Raw genomic sequence first — 13,129 nt, 5'->3', positions numbered from 1 at the left:
CGGCATTCTATCTGCTGCATTCATTTTCTGCAGTGCATTATGCCAAATCTTATTTTGTCAGCTCTTAGTGTGAATGAGCATACTTGGTTATTTTTTATATTTAAGTTTCCTTAAAAAAAAAACAACCCTCAGACCCTTCAGAATAAGGAATTCGGCTTTCAACAGTTTTACTAAGAACAGGACTGTAGCTATAATTATATATCTGTGCAAATGTGAGGGATTGGGGTTGGGGGAGAGATTTGTTATTGTTACTGCAAAAGGAGGCTGGAATAAATCCTGGCTTCAGATTACAGGTCTGCGTATGCCTGAAAAAAATATGTCCAAGAGGGAAACTGCAATGCAGAATGGGTTGTGATTGCTTCTGGCTCATCCAGCACTCAGTAGCAGATCCTCAGCTGGGGTATATTGTCATAGTTCCATTGAATAGTTTGGTCAACAGTCCTGCTCTGCTAGCAAAAGCAGAAGTCTGCCATAAGAGGAGAGCTTGTCTGCGCAGAAGACTGAGCTTCCTCAGGGGCTGGTCCGAAGTGAGGAATGAATGCCTAAAATACCCATCACAAATCTCTCCAACTTTTTGGACTTTGTCCTTCTCCAGGAAGAACAGAGAACTGTAGGTTCACTTGAAAACAAAAATTCCCCAAAGAAGAACCGGAGCAAAATAAAATACTCTGCTGCACAAGTAATTTACCCAATGTGCATGGGCTGGGAAAGAGAATGGAGTGCATATGGCACACCAGACACATGGAAACTTTTCACTTAACACTTTGGCTTCTGATTATCATTTTTCTGTTTCATTTAGAATTGGCTTTTCCTTTGGTTATTTCCAGTTTGGAGTAGAATTTTGGTAAGTCAAACACTGTGTAAAACCAAGGATGGATTTGGGAAGTAACCGTCTAAACTGCAGATGTCTCACTGGAAAGACCCTCCACACATCCTCCACACCTGGAGCAGGAAGTGGAGACTTTGCATGTTCCTGATCTTGTTATTCTCACCCCACCTGTGTCCTAAACAAGAAAACATAGCAGATACTGACTGTATCATCACAACTTGTTTGGAAATCTGATAAGCGTAACTTAGAAGTTTTTCATCATTTTCATAAGAATGGAAAGAGCAGCTTTTGGTTTCATCCACAAACATCTGACAAATTACCATAGCAAGGCAGGGAATGATAATCATGATAACCAATATTTATCATTATTGTTCTTGTTGAAATCGATCTCTTTCCTACAGTAGAATACTCGTGTTATTTATTTCAATATATAAGTGACCCTAATCCAGAGCTCAAATACAGCGCACTCATTGGAAAGGCATGAGATTATCAATGTATCAGTTTAATTTTTATTAAATGGTAGGACTGATGAATAGTTCCTTTTCATATAGTTTTTCTTTTGTTGTTATCGGTAAATCTCAAATTTGACAATTACATGAGATTAGCAGTGGATTTAGGTTTGATTCAAAGTCCTTTGAAGTTAATGGGAGGTTTCCCATTGACCTCAGGGGGCTTTGAATCAAGCCCCTATTCTGAAATGTAATATTCCACATTGTACACACTTAGTGCAGTGTAGCCACTTACAAGAAACTTTATGCCTCTAGATACAGTTGAACTCAAGCAGGTATATATTTAAATAAGAACACATTGTAGGTACAAATTGGAATTGCATCCAGGTTTGCAGTTGCACTTGTCCTCTAGGAGGTAAACTGAGTTTTCTAATATATTTATTATGAATATTTGCATCTGCTGTGCCATTTTTGCATAATGAACATATTCCTGATACTCAAAGAATTACTATCCTCTCTCCTTGAGAGAGACAAAATGAGGCTTGCTGTTATTTGTATATTCATTCATTCATTCATTCAGTCTGTTTTACTTGAAGCAAGCCAGAAAAAATCTCTCTCTCTCTCATTTCCACAATGACCCCCCCAAAGGATAAGAGGAGCCTTGGCATTCAGTTCTGGACACAACTATCACAGATCATATCCCATAAATTAGAATGTGTTTGTAAGAGCAAGGTGAAAATGTACCTTCTGGTTTCTTAAGGGTTGTACATTCTCCAGGAGAGAGAAAAAATGCTTAAGGATAGCAACTTTGTGAAAGAGAAGTGGGATAAAGGAAATTTAGGGTGATTCCTTCCATCATTATGGCATTAGGCAGAGGTGCTGCTGACTATAGTTACGAGGACATTTTGCTACATCACAGTTTGTTACATCCAGCATGGCAATGATGAGTGTGGTCAACACCGTTCAACACTGGCAGTAGTATTTAGGGCACTAACATGATTCTGGCCTATAAGGAAAACAGTTTATCTTGGTCTTAAGATGCCCAGCACCATCTTTTTTCTTTTTTTTCTACCTTGCTCAGAATATCTGCAGTAGTGCTGGAAATTTGCCAGTGTAATATGATCAAATGCTATTAAGAGACTGCCCCCTCCCTTCTGATAGGAGAAATATAGTAGCCCTGGGGACAACCTGGCCCACTTGAATTTTGGATCCTCATTTGTTTACAAAAGCTCATTGCCCAAAATGTCAGCAAATGGCCCCAATTACTAGCTTCCACAGCTTCCCATGTTGTTTTTCTGCTCCCTCCTCCCTTCTATAAAAGAAAGGCTCATTACTGCAGATATAGGTCAGGATAAAAAGTCATGTATGCATTTTGTGTGCCTCCTGAATCAGCTGTGCTGGTGGGAAGCATGATGGGTTGGTATCAGACCTAGCAGCTGTGGGGAGCACGGGCCTCCTGGCTTGCAAGCCATTTGGCAAGACAAGGTGGATTTTTAAGCCTCCCATTTTTAGCTTGCCTACTGCAGGGCTATAAATTTACTTTTCCAGTTGGCTCTAGGCAGCTTCTCACAGCTGTGTCCATCCATGTACAGTGCCTGGTCATTGTTCCCAATATATTGAACTCAAGACCTCCCCAATTCAGCTGTTCAAATTGTAATCCCTCTCTGTACTCCTGGAGTACCTTACACCACAATAAGAAACTACATGCATTCTCTCTCAGGGCAAGACCCAGCCTTCTGGAGCTAACTCAGTGACTGGTGTTTCTTCAAGCAGTGATGACTACAGACCTCAGTGGAGTTGGTGAGGTTAAAATCTCACATTAGACATTCAATTGGAGTGAGAACTACTTAATGGCGCACAAATAATCCTAGGTTAAACAATTATGTCGATAGTCTATGCCAGAGGATTTTATGTTTTCAACATGTAGAGTTCCTATATACATGCATGGAGTCTGCTCCAACGCGGTGGAAATCCAATGGGTTGGAGCAGACTCGATTACTTGAGTCTGCTGGGTATCAGTGTCCCAGGGTGTTTCTGTGCTGAAAAAATGGCAGCGGAGCGCTTTGAAATAAAACACGTGCAATGAGCTTTAGTTCAAAGCACCCCACTGCCATTTTTTCAGTGCGGGGACACTTATACACGTGATGCATGGGTGCTTTTAATTAGCGCAGCTTGCTAATTAAAGCGCCTGGCACCATATCCCTCAGCACCAGTAAAAATGCCCGCGGTGCTTATTGTTAGAAAACTAGCATTTGCTACACAAGGTGGTGTTTGTGGTAAGGGTGTAATAATGGGTGGCCAGTATTGACTCTTTAATAGCTTCCTTCCTAACAAAGACGTGGGCACACAGTAGTCTCTGGCATACTCAGGGGATGCTGTCATGTTGGGACCTAAGCCATTAGCTATGGATCTTTTTTTCCTCTAAGAGAGACTGTCTCTGGAAAGAGAATCTCACTCACCAAGACTCTGGTCATAGAAGAAGTTTTCAGGACTCTTGCAGTCCAACTTTACCTAGGAAAGTGGAAAAGAGCCTCGCTATCACTCAGAAACAATAAGGGCAATGAGAAGTATGGACAAACACCCTCTGGTTTATGCTCATCTTCTGGTCCATTCCCCAGGCCTGATGGCTGAGGAATATAAAGGTGATGAGCCCTATTATTCCTGCAGGGATGGGAAGTGGAGTAGAGTAAAAATTTCTGCATATAGCGTAACATGAGTGGAAATTATAAAGAGCTTCTTGCAGAGATACATAGCGATATACATAGCTTTTTTTTCTTTTTATTATTTTTAAATTGATTCTCTTGTTTAATTTAAAAGATGGTGCTTTTATTGTTTAAAATTATTTCAACTGTGGTTTTAACAGGGTCACAGCCATAGACATATGTTGGAAGATCATCATGTTCTGAGTGGCTGTGGCCTAGAGTTGAAGACCAAAGAGTGGATCTAGACCTTCTAGCCAGCACCCCAGACCAGTATATACCATGCTATGCCCCATAGGCTTAAATGCATCACTAAAATGAGTTTGTCCACTGAAGAATTGATATATAAGCAAGAAATTGTTGCCCGGATTAAATGGTATCTAACCAGCAGGTTTACCACAATCTATAGAAAAATAGATTAAAGCATAATGAATGGGCTGTCATGCTGCTGTGGGCTATTGTGGGACAGGAAACAGACCCATAAGTCCTTTGTACTGAATTTCTGAATTATCCATTTTGTGGTGCAGAAGGTGAAGACCTGGGAAGTAAATGGCTTGAACCTTTTAAAATGCTAATCAGGTGTGACAGGTCTGAGTTAGGATTCTGTAATAAGAGATGGGATGTGAGAAGCTTTCTAAATATGCAGTGGTCTGCTAACTGGTTGGTGTTTTCACACAGGTCTATTTATTTTTCCTTCGACTTTCTGGTCTTACTGCTTGATGCCCATTTTATTCTCACCTGCTGCAACACTTTAAACCCCAGGCACATAGCTGATGGGTTACTTTTTAACTAGACACTGCAGAAACTAACACCAGATCAAATACAATCTTGTCATGGCCATCGACCTGTTTAATTTTTAACTTGCTAGTTTGAAATGCGGTTTCCAAAAGCTCAAGCAAGGTAGTTCACTTCACTGATCCTCTGTCTTCTTGCACCTGATCCACAGGCCTCTGAAACCAGTAAGAGATTTTTCAATTAAGTGGTCACTGGAGCTGGCTTTGAAATGGGACAATCCTATAACCTCTTTCTATGACTGAGGAGTTCCTGCTGGAACTGAACTGGTGCAGTTATGATTTATAAGGTGCTTGCCAATGGCAAGGGCATTCCTCTGGTGCTCCATGTTCTCTTGTGCCTGAACGTCAAGAGGCGAGGGGTATTCAGGAGTGAATAGGTGGAGATGTCAGAAGTTCAGTCACATTGCAGGTTCAATAGTCCTGTCTCTTCCCATCACAGAATGAGTTAGGCTGAAGGAACAGCCACAGAGCTTCTGAAGTCAGAGTGGGAAAGATTTCTTCCCACTTCCCTGGATGAAGTATAAGGGAAGCCAAAGGTCTACTGTACTACTTAATACTTTGTTAGCACCCTGCAAAGGCTATTCAGGGAGCTAGAGATTAACCAGAGCTCAAGTATATCCCCCATCAACCATGACCTCTTGCCCTTTAGCATTGCACCTTGTGGCAGCCATAGTGAAGGAAGTGACATGTCACTATGGTAGCTTCATATTCTTGTGCAGGAGAAATTTTAATGCATCAGAGTCAGGGCAGTTTGGCACAAGTAGAACAGCTCAAAGTGGGTGACACTGCAGCAATTTGTTCAGAAAGACATCTGTGTCTGTATTGTGCCAGGGACTGGGGACAGACATTCAAAAAGCCTGAGCCTGAATTGATTCTATCTTTGCAGGTTAATCTAACCTGGCTAGGCTGCATGAGCTTGTAACTGCACAGACATCCCAGAACTGCAGGTACGTGCCTGCAGTGGCTCAGGCTAGAAGCCGGGGGGCACTAGAGCAGCCCTCCCTTCCCTTCCATAGTGCTGAGCTGAGGGGGGCATGGCCAGCCCCAGCAGGATGCTCTGATTAGGGAGGGGTCCCCCACCTCCACTTCTGCCCAGCCCAGCAGGGAATTGATAACAGTGTTTAACACTCCTAACTCAGTGTTTAATCACCCCATTAAGAAAACATGCTGAACTCTAGCGAGGGAGCAAAGGGGAGGGGCCAGTCCTGCTGTGGAACAGACAGCCCCACCCAGCCCAGGGAACATGCTGGGATGCTGGGGGAGTCTGGTTTAATTTAAACCAGCAAGGGTCTGGGACAGACATTGCATAAACCAGTTCGACTGAAATCAGTCAAATCTGATACTACATTCAACCAGGCTTATCTCAAACTGGTCTCAGCCATTTTCAAACTGGTTTATATGCACTGAATATCTGTTCTGTTACAGGTTTAAACCAGTTTCTGATCACTTAAATAGGTTTATGTGTAGTGTCTGTCCCTAGCCAGGGTGGCTGAGGCATGGTAAGAAGGCCAGGCTACTGGTAACTACAGCCTCTCTCATCACAAAGGACACATCTTTGCTATATTTCATGCAAGTACCTTAACTACCGCTGTCCGCCAGACAGACACGGAAGTTTTTCTGCTGCCTTTAGCCAACACAATCTAAATGGTTCCTTCAAACCTACATTTCAGAGGGATTGAGAGACTCAGTTCATTAATGCTGGGGAAGCACTCAACTTTCTGTATGGAAGGTGCTATAGTGGTGTAAATAACTATTTTACACACACACACACACACACACACACACACAGGAGATCCCATCTATCTAAAAATGACTTTTCAGCATTTACAATCAAGGCACAGAAACTTTTGCAACTAATTGATTCCAAATGCCATTGTCAGTCTTTAACTGAAGCTGCAATTACCATGCAAGGACTCTACTGCAGATGCCTCAATTTATAAATAATAAATTTAAGAGGGGTTTTTTTCAGGCCAAAGAAACATCCATTAAAAATGGAAATCCAGTGCAATGCAGTGCAGCAAACAGGAAAACAGACAGCTAGAGATCTAGAGAAGAGACAAATAATACTACTAAATTATTTAAGCACCTCACTAATAAGCCCATGAGAAAGTCACTGAGACTATTCAACTGTAAATGGGGCAGACAGGGAGCATAATGGACTAATCCTGCTTCTATAAAACTCTCATTGACTTTTCTGATTAAGGAGGAATTATTTAAAATGGGCAGAAAGGGCTATTAATATGGAGAGCAATGTGAGCTTCATTCAGTAGACTTGACTGCAAGAGCCTTTTTATTGTAGCGTGTTATAAAAATGCTCCCAAATGCCAAGACTCTGGGTGCAAGTCTATTTAGGGAGACTCTAAAAGGGGGGGAACAAACCCTTGCCATAGGGAAGGGGCTGACGTTCTGGACAGAATCTTTCACCGGGCCATTTTTTTAAATGAGGCTTTTCAGTGTGTCTAAGGTCAGAGAAATTAAGTCATAAAACATGATGTCTTGGTATTCTATATTTATTCTCCATCAATGACTTGCATATCACATTTTCTCAGTTTACAAGTCAGAACAAGATTTGTTTGGTTCCAGTCACTAGGGCTCAATCTGAAACCAGAACATTAAACTGCGTTCCTGGCTCATTCATCAACACTTGTGATAAAAGATTTGCAAATCAACTTGCTGTACTACTTTTTTATGTCTGCTTGGTCTTTCACAGCTGTGGTCCTTCTGTAGTGCTAGCACTTTAACATTTATCTTTTGTCATTAAACTATGCACAGAGGACTCCTAAGACACACAGAGGAGGCAGGTACTAATTGATTTACAGAGATTTTTGCAAGCTTCCAGGTGCTTCCCAGAACAATCACTCCACCTCAACAGACATGCCGATATCTTGGGAGTGAGCTGCAGCCATCATTATATTAGCACCAGCAATTAAGAGGTGTGGTTTACAAGCTTTTAAAATTGTTGGACGTATTAAGACAGGGTTATACTGACCTGCACTGCAGTCTTTAGGGCAAAATTATCTCAGGGTCACCTAGAGTGTATAGATAGGCATCAACTGATCGGTCATCATATCTGGTTAACGTGGCAGGAAATTTAAAGAAGCAGAGTGAAGTCATCCTAGTTGGACTATGGCCAAGTCCCAAAATATGAAGTAAACTCCTGAATCTTAGCATTTAGACACTGGGAAGTTTCCAATCCAGAGCTGACACTTTCCAAATACCAACCCAAGCTGCCTACTTCAATCTGAATCCAAATCCATTCCTGGCTAGGACCCCAGGGATTATCAATGTTGCTTTGGTGCTCAATACAACTGGGATGTTAGTGACCACAGTCAACCAACCTTCAGTTTGAAATCTCATCTGAAGGACAGCACCCTCTTGTAGGCTGCTAATCTGTTAGGACATGGGTTTTTGACTGTCTTTGTACTGTGGATTATGTATGATTACAGACTTTGAGTACTGGATTCACTTCCCCTCCCATTTGTAACCCCCCAACATCTTGGTGACCACCATATACATGAAAAATTAAGAGGAACATCTTTGAATGAGGTTTGGCAAAGGAGCCAGTACCAAGTGACCAGTTGGTTCATGAAGAACTGGGATCTCTGCCTTAGCATCAAGCTGGAACATTGGCTCAATAATGACTCAGAGGGAAGAGTGACAATTATTGACTCAACCAACACCATTTTCTGCTTCCTATTTGCACTTAGGCTTTCCCCTGAAGGTCTGCTGTCCAGGTCTGACCTTGCCTAGTTCCTAGGTCTTTTGATCTATCAAAGTGAATTGTTTTTAATTTTTCTGTGCACTCCCCAGAGCCAGTGTTGAGTGTTTTATAGATATACACACAGAAACAAATAGTTAATACAAGCTGACAAGACTACAGCCTAAGGTAGTGTGGTTGCAGGCTACCAGTGTGCCACTTTCACAGACACATTTCTGTACATAAAAACACTTTCAAGGAGATCCAGAAGCATTTAATAGGCATCAGATCAAAGCCCTTGATGCTGACTTGCCCAGTGCTGCTAAAACAGGTTCCTCAAATATTCCATTTTAATTTTAAATGAATTTGTTACGATTATATTTATGCCTGCTGGTCTTGCCACAACTATTTTAGCAAATGAGTGCACTGGCAAGGATGTTCCTGGATACTGCCAATATTGGAAAGAAGTCATGGAAAGTGAATTTTTTATTTGTAAAGTATTCACCCTTGAAATCTGCGGCAAAGGGTAATTCGTGCCACAATTCAACAAGGTAATTGAGTGTCTGTCTGACTTTAAGCAAATGAGTAATCCTGTTGACTTCTTTGGGGACCTCAGCAGACTCCCAGTAGGAGCAATGGGGGCAAGGAAACCTAAGCAGTTTTAAAATGGAGCTTGGGAAGTGGCCTAAAATGGAAAGGGAATGGGATCACCCTTCTACTTGTCCGTGACCTGTAGGTCTAGCAAGTGTGCATGGGCTGCTCATTTGGCGCTGCTCTTTCTTTCATCATCTCTTGCCTAAGCGTCTGATTTTAGTTCAGCCTCAGTCTGTACAGGCAATCTTGTTCTGAGTTACCATCCGTAATTAAAACTGCTTTCCACCCAGGCAGCACATTGCAAGCTTCTTATGGTAGATCATCTCATCTACCGCGTGCTCAGAGCTACTGCTGAACACAGTGGCAGCATACAACAAATAATTCAGGCTATAAGAATTTTTTTTTTTGGTAAACTGTGAATTTCTCCGTGGATGGTTAAACTTCACAAAGAGAGTCTCTCATCTTGATTACTCAAGAGAATAATGTCGCTATTCAGGCTGTCAGGTAAATTCATAATTGAGCATTTTAAAGGTATGTTGTTTATCTGATCAAATATTTTCTGAGCATGCTGTAAGTATTTTTGTTAAACATATTATGCCCCTGAGATAGCAGCAGCTTTTTTAGATATATTTTGCTATGTATACTCATATATGGCATTTGGAGGAAAAAAAAATATATATATATTTGCCTCTCCCCCTCAATGAATTTTTTGCCTGATAGATGGATAGGACTCCTAAAGAGATGCTACTTTCTGTCATGTTAATCCTCCTTAGTTTATGGATTATTGACCTAATAAACAATGACAGCCCTATCCGAGCCGTTGTATCTCATTGTGTTAATCTGGCTGTCACGTGTAAAAGGTAAAACAGAAAAAAACCCACAATAACAAAAAAGCCACCACGCACCGAGCTCAATTTAATTCCATTCAGCATTAATATCTGGTGTATGAGAGTACCGGGAATGAAAGCCACTCCCACATAAAGGCCTCTTTATATACCATGTAAGCCTCTGAAACAGGCCTATTCCTTACACATTTTCACAGCAGAAAAAGTAGGGCAAGTTTGTGGCCTAGTTGTCTGCTGCCTTTGCATTGCCGCACCAGCACAAAGGAACCAGCAGCAGGATAGCTAGTATTCCCACAGCCTGCTTTGAGCTATTATAATGCTGCTTTGACTCCACATATCAGGCAGAAGGCAGGGTAGATTTACACCTTATAGACTAACTAAATCAGAGATGTATAGCATAAGCCTGAGCTCACATCAGCATCTGCTTGCCCTCCCTGATATCTAGAATCAGCCAAATGGAAGGAAACCAGTACAGGCTAGATCTCTAGTTATTAGCCAGAGCTCCCATGAGTTTGGGTGAGATGCCATGTAAAGCACTGACTGAGGACCTGCTCATTAACGTTAATTAATAGGACTCTTTCCATTGGTTTCAACCTGCTTTAGATGCAGCTCTGAGTGCTCTCAGTTGCCACTAACAAAGCGGAGAGTTCTCAGTGCCTCGTAGAAGTGTAAATTAAGGGTTTTATGCAACTCACTTGTTCCTGGAGTATCTGGGGGCTACTGAGTCTGTAATGCCCTGCTGTCAGGATGTCAGGAGACATTATTGCCCCTGTTGCACACAAAAACCTGAGATACTAGGAGGCTACGTGATTTACTCTGGTCATAGAGAAAGTCTGTAGCAGAGCAGGGAAACACAGGCCCCCTCCAAGTCTCAGGCTAAATGTCTAACCACTGGGAAAACTTGCCTTCCTAATACAACATGGCTCTGTTTATTCTAAAATGATTCTTTATTGTGAATGTTAAAGCTGCAGAAAAGGGCTTCTGAGCTTTTTTTAAAAGCAAGTTGAATAGATCTGGAAGTGAGGCCCCTCAGCATCATCCCTTTTCTTTTGTAACACAGGAAGGAATTTATAGGGCTATACAGTTAGAGCTGTACCATTATCATAATCCACCCATGTGGGCAGAAAAGGAACAAGAGGCAAAGCAAGTCCACTGAAATATAGGAACAATTTTTAGTTTAAGGTCCCACTGGAAGGAGGCTAGCATAGGCTACAGCATTTCAATGCAAGTTTCATAGCCATTTACAGGCCCTCCCCCCAAAACCCTTTCTAATACAAGCCTTTAACTGAATCTGCCAGCTCTGGGGAATAGGGTCAGCTCCTGATCTATAGGGTCAGCTATGTCACTTCCCCCAAAGCTAAACTCAGCCTGGACTAAATTTACAAACTAAAACAGGCTTTCTCAAAGCAAAGTCAGCACCCTAATTGAAATCAGAGGCTCCTTCCTGAGCCAAGCTTTATAGCACCTGACCTCTACCCCAAATATATTCTGGCCACTCAGCTCCCTCCTCCTGAAACAGTTTCACAGCTAGCACCAGACACTATAGGTCCTTCTACCTCTATAAAGATCCCACCAATGCATTACCTATTGTTATAAGGTAGGCAATTAAGAGAAGAAAAGGCGGTAAATAACCCTATGGGGAACACTTGGCAGTTGCTCTCTGTGGGCCTTATTAAAGGATATGAATACAGATAGACACATATTACTGATTCACACCCACACCCTGAGCCTCCACACCGAGAGGTTGAACCACTCCACTGCATAAAAGCAGGGCAGATACATATGATACAAGGGCATGTGCATAAATCAAAGAGCTTCCTAGGGCACAAAAGATTTTTTTCCCAACAATTTTTTCTTTTGCTTATTTGTCATTTTAATGCAGCCAGATCTTCCTAGTATAACTAAAGGGTAGTCCACCTGCTTCAGGTTTTTAAGGCTGAGTTTGCAAACACTTGAAAATAAAGGATTGTAATGGAACAAATGGCAGACTTCAACTGTGGTGATGAAGGATGTGTCTGTAATACATTTAAGGGGAAAGAAGTCTCAGCTGCCTGGTGTATTGATTGGTTTGTGCAGTTCAAACATGGCCACTTGCTCATTGAACATATTACTTCAAGGCAATAGATGACGCAAATGTTTGGTCTGGAAAAGCAGTATTTCAGGTAGGTTAGGCTTAGGTTTTCTAGGCTGTCTAAGGGCTTTGGGCCCTCAAGTTAATGGTATTGAGGTAATCAAATCTCTCAGGCAGAATCTCAGCTGTAATCTCTTAGGGTGTTTTGTGAATCTTTTTTCCATAATTACAACAGCTATCCTTAATTATGCTCATAACAAGATTTCAATAAGAAAAAAACCAACCAGCTAGAGTTGCATGAAGTCATCTTTATATTCTTAACAAGATGACGGTGAGCTAAGTTCTGTGCATGCGTTATAGTTGAAGTGGAATGATGTGGGTATTTGAGATGTTTGTTGTATACTTCCAAAATGAGCCTAATATGGTTGGCCCACTAATTTCAGTCAGATTCTATATGGATAAATGAGAGCAGGATTTCATGAAATGGTCAAACTTATGACTAGATGGTATGTGATTCTATTGTAGGTCACTGGAGGGTGAATTGACCATCCCTACCTTGCTCGTTGTGGGGACATTTGTAGTTTGTGCTCGAGGGAAGGATTGCTTCCTCTATGCCAGGGGCGGGCAATTATTTTGGGCAGAGGGCCGCTTACCGAGTTTTGGCAAGCTGTTCAGGGTCGCATTTTTCTCTCCAGTGCAGGGAAGCAGGAACAGCCCCATGGTCCCAGGCCAGAAGCCTGGGAGGTTGGGGAGGCAGGGATGGGAAGGCCTTACTGCTGGGTCCTGCCACCAGCATCCTCTGGGTCCTACTGCCCCTGTCTTCTGTCATCTTTCACAGGCAGCTAGGAGCAAATACATATTAATTTTCTAAATTTTTAGGGGTCCCGTGGGCTGGATAGAATGGCCTGGTGGGCCAGATCGAGCCCCTGGGCTGTATTTTGCCTGTGCCTGCTCTAGGCCCTCCAAAAGATGGTGAGGCATGGAAGAGGTGGGGATATGGCCACACCAATACTTCTGTACTAGTTTATAGATCAACCCAGTGCACAGCTGTGTGATCCTAAAAATGGGCAGCAGTGTCTTCACTGTCCTTCTACTTCATACTGGGGAAGTCAAGGAAGCACCTGGCTTCTGGAGATCTGTTAGGTCTTCCT

The sequence above is a fragment of the Alligator sinensis genome, unplaced genomic scaffold, assembly GCF_000455745.1.
Source record: "Alligator sinensis unplaced genomic scaffold, ASM45574v1 scaffold1084_1, whole genome shotgun sequence".
In the NCBI taxonomy this organism is placed as follows: domain Eukaryota; kingdom Metazoa; phylum Chordata; order Crocodylia; family Alligatoridae; genus Alligator; species Alligator sinensis.
The sequence above is the reverse complement of the archived record's forward strand: the minus strand, read 5'-3'. Positions refer to the sequence as shown.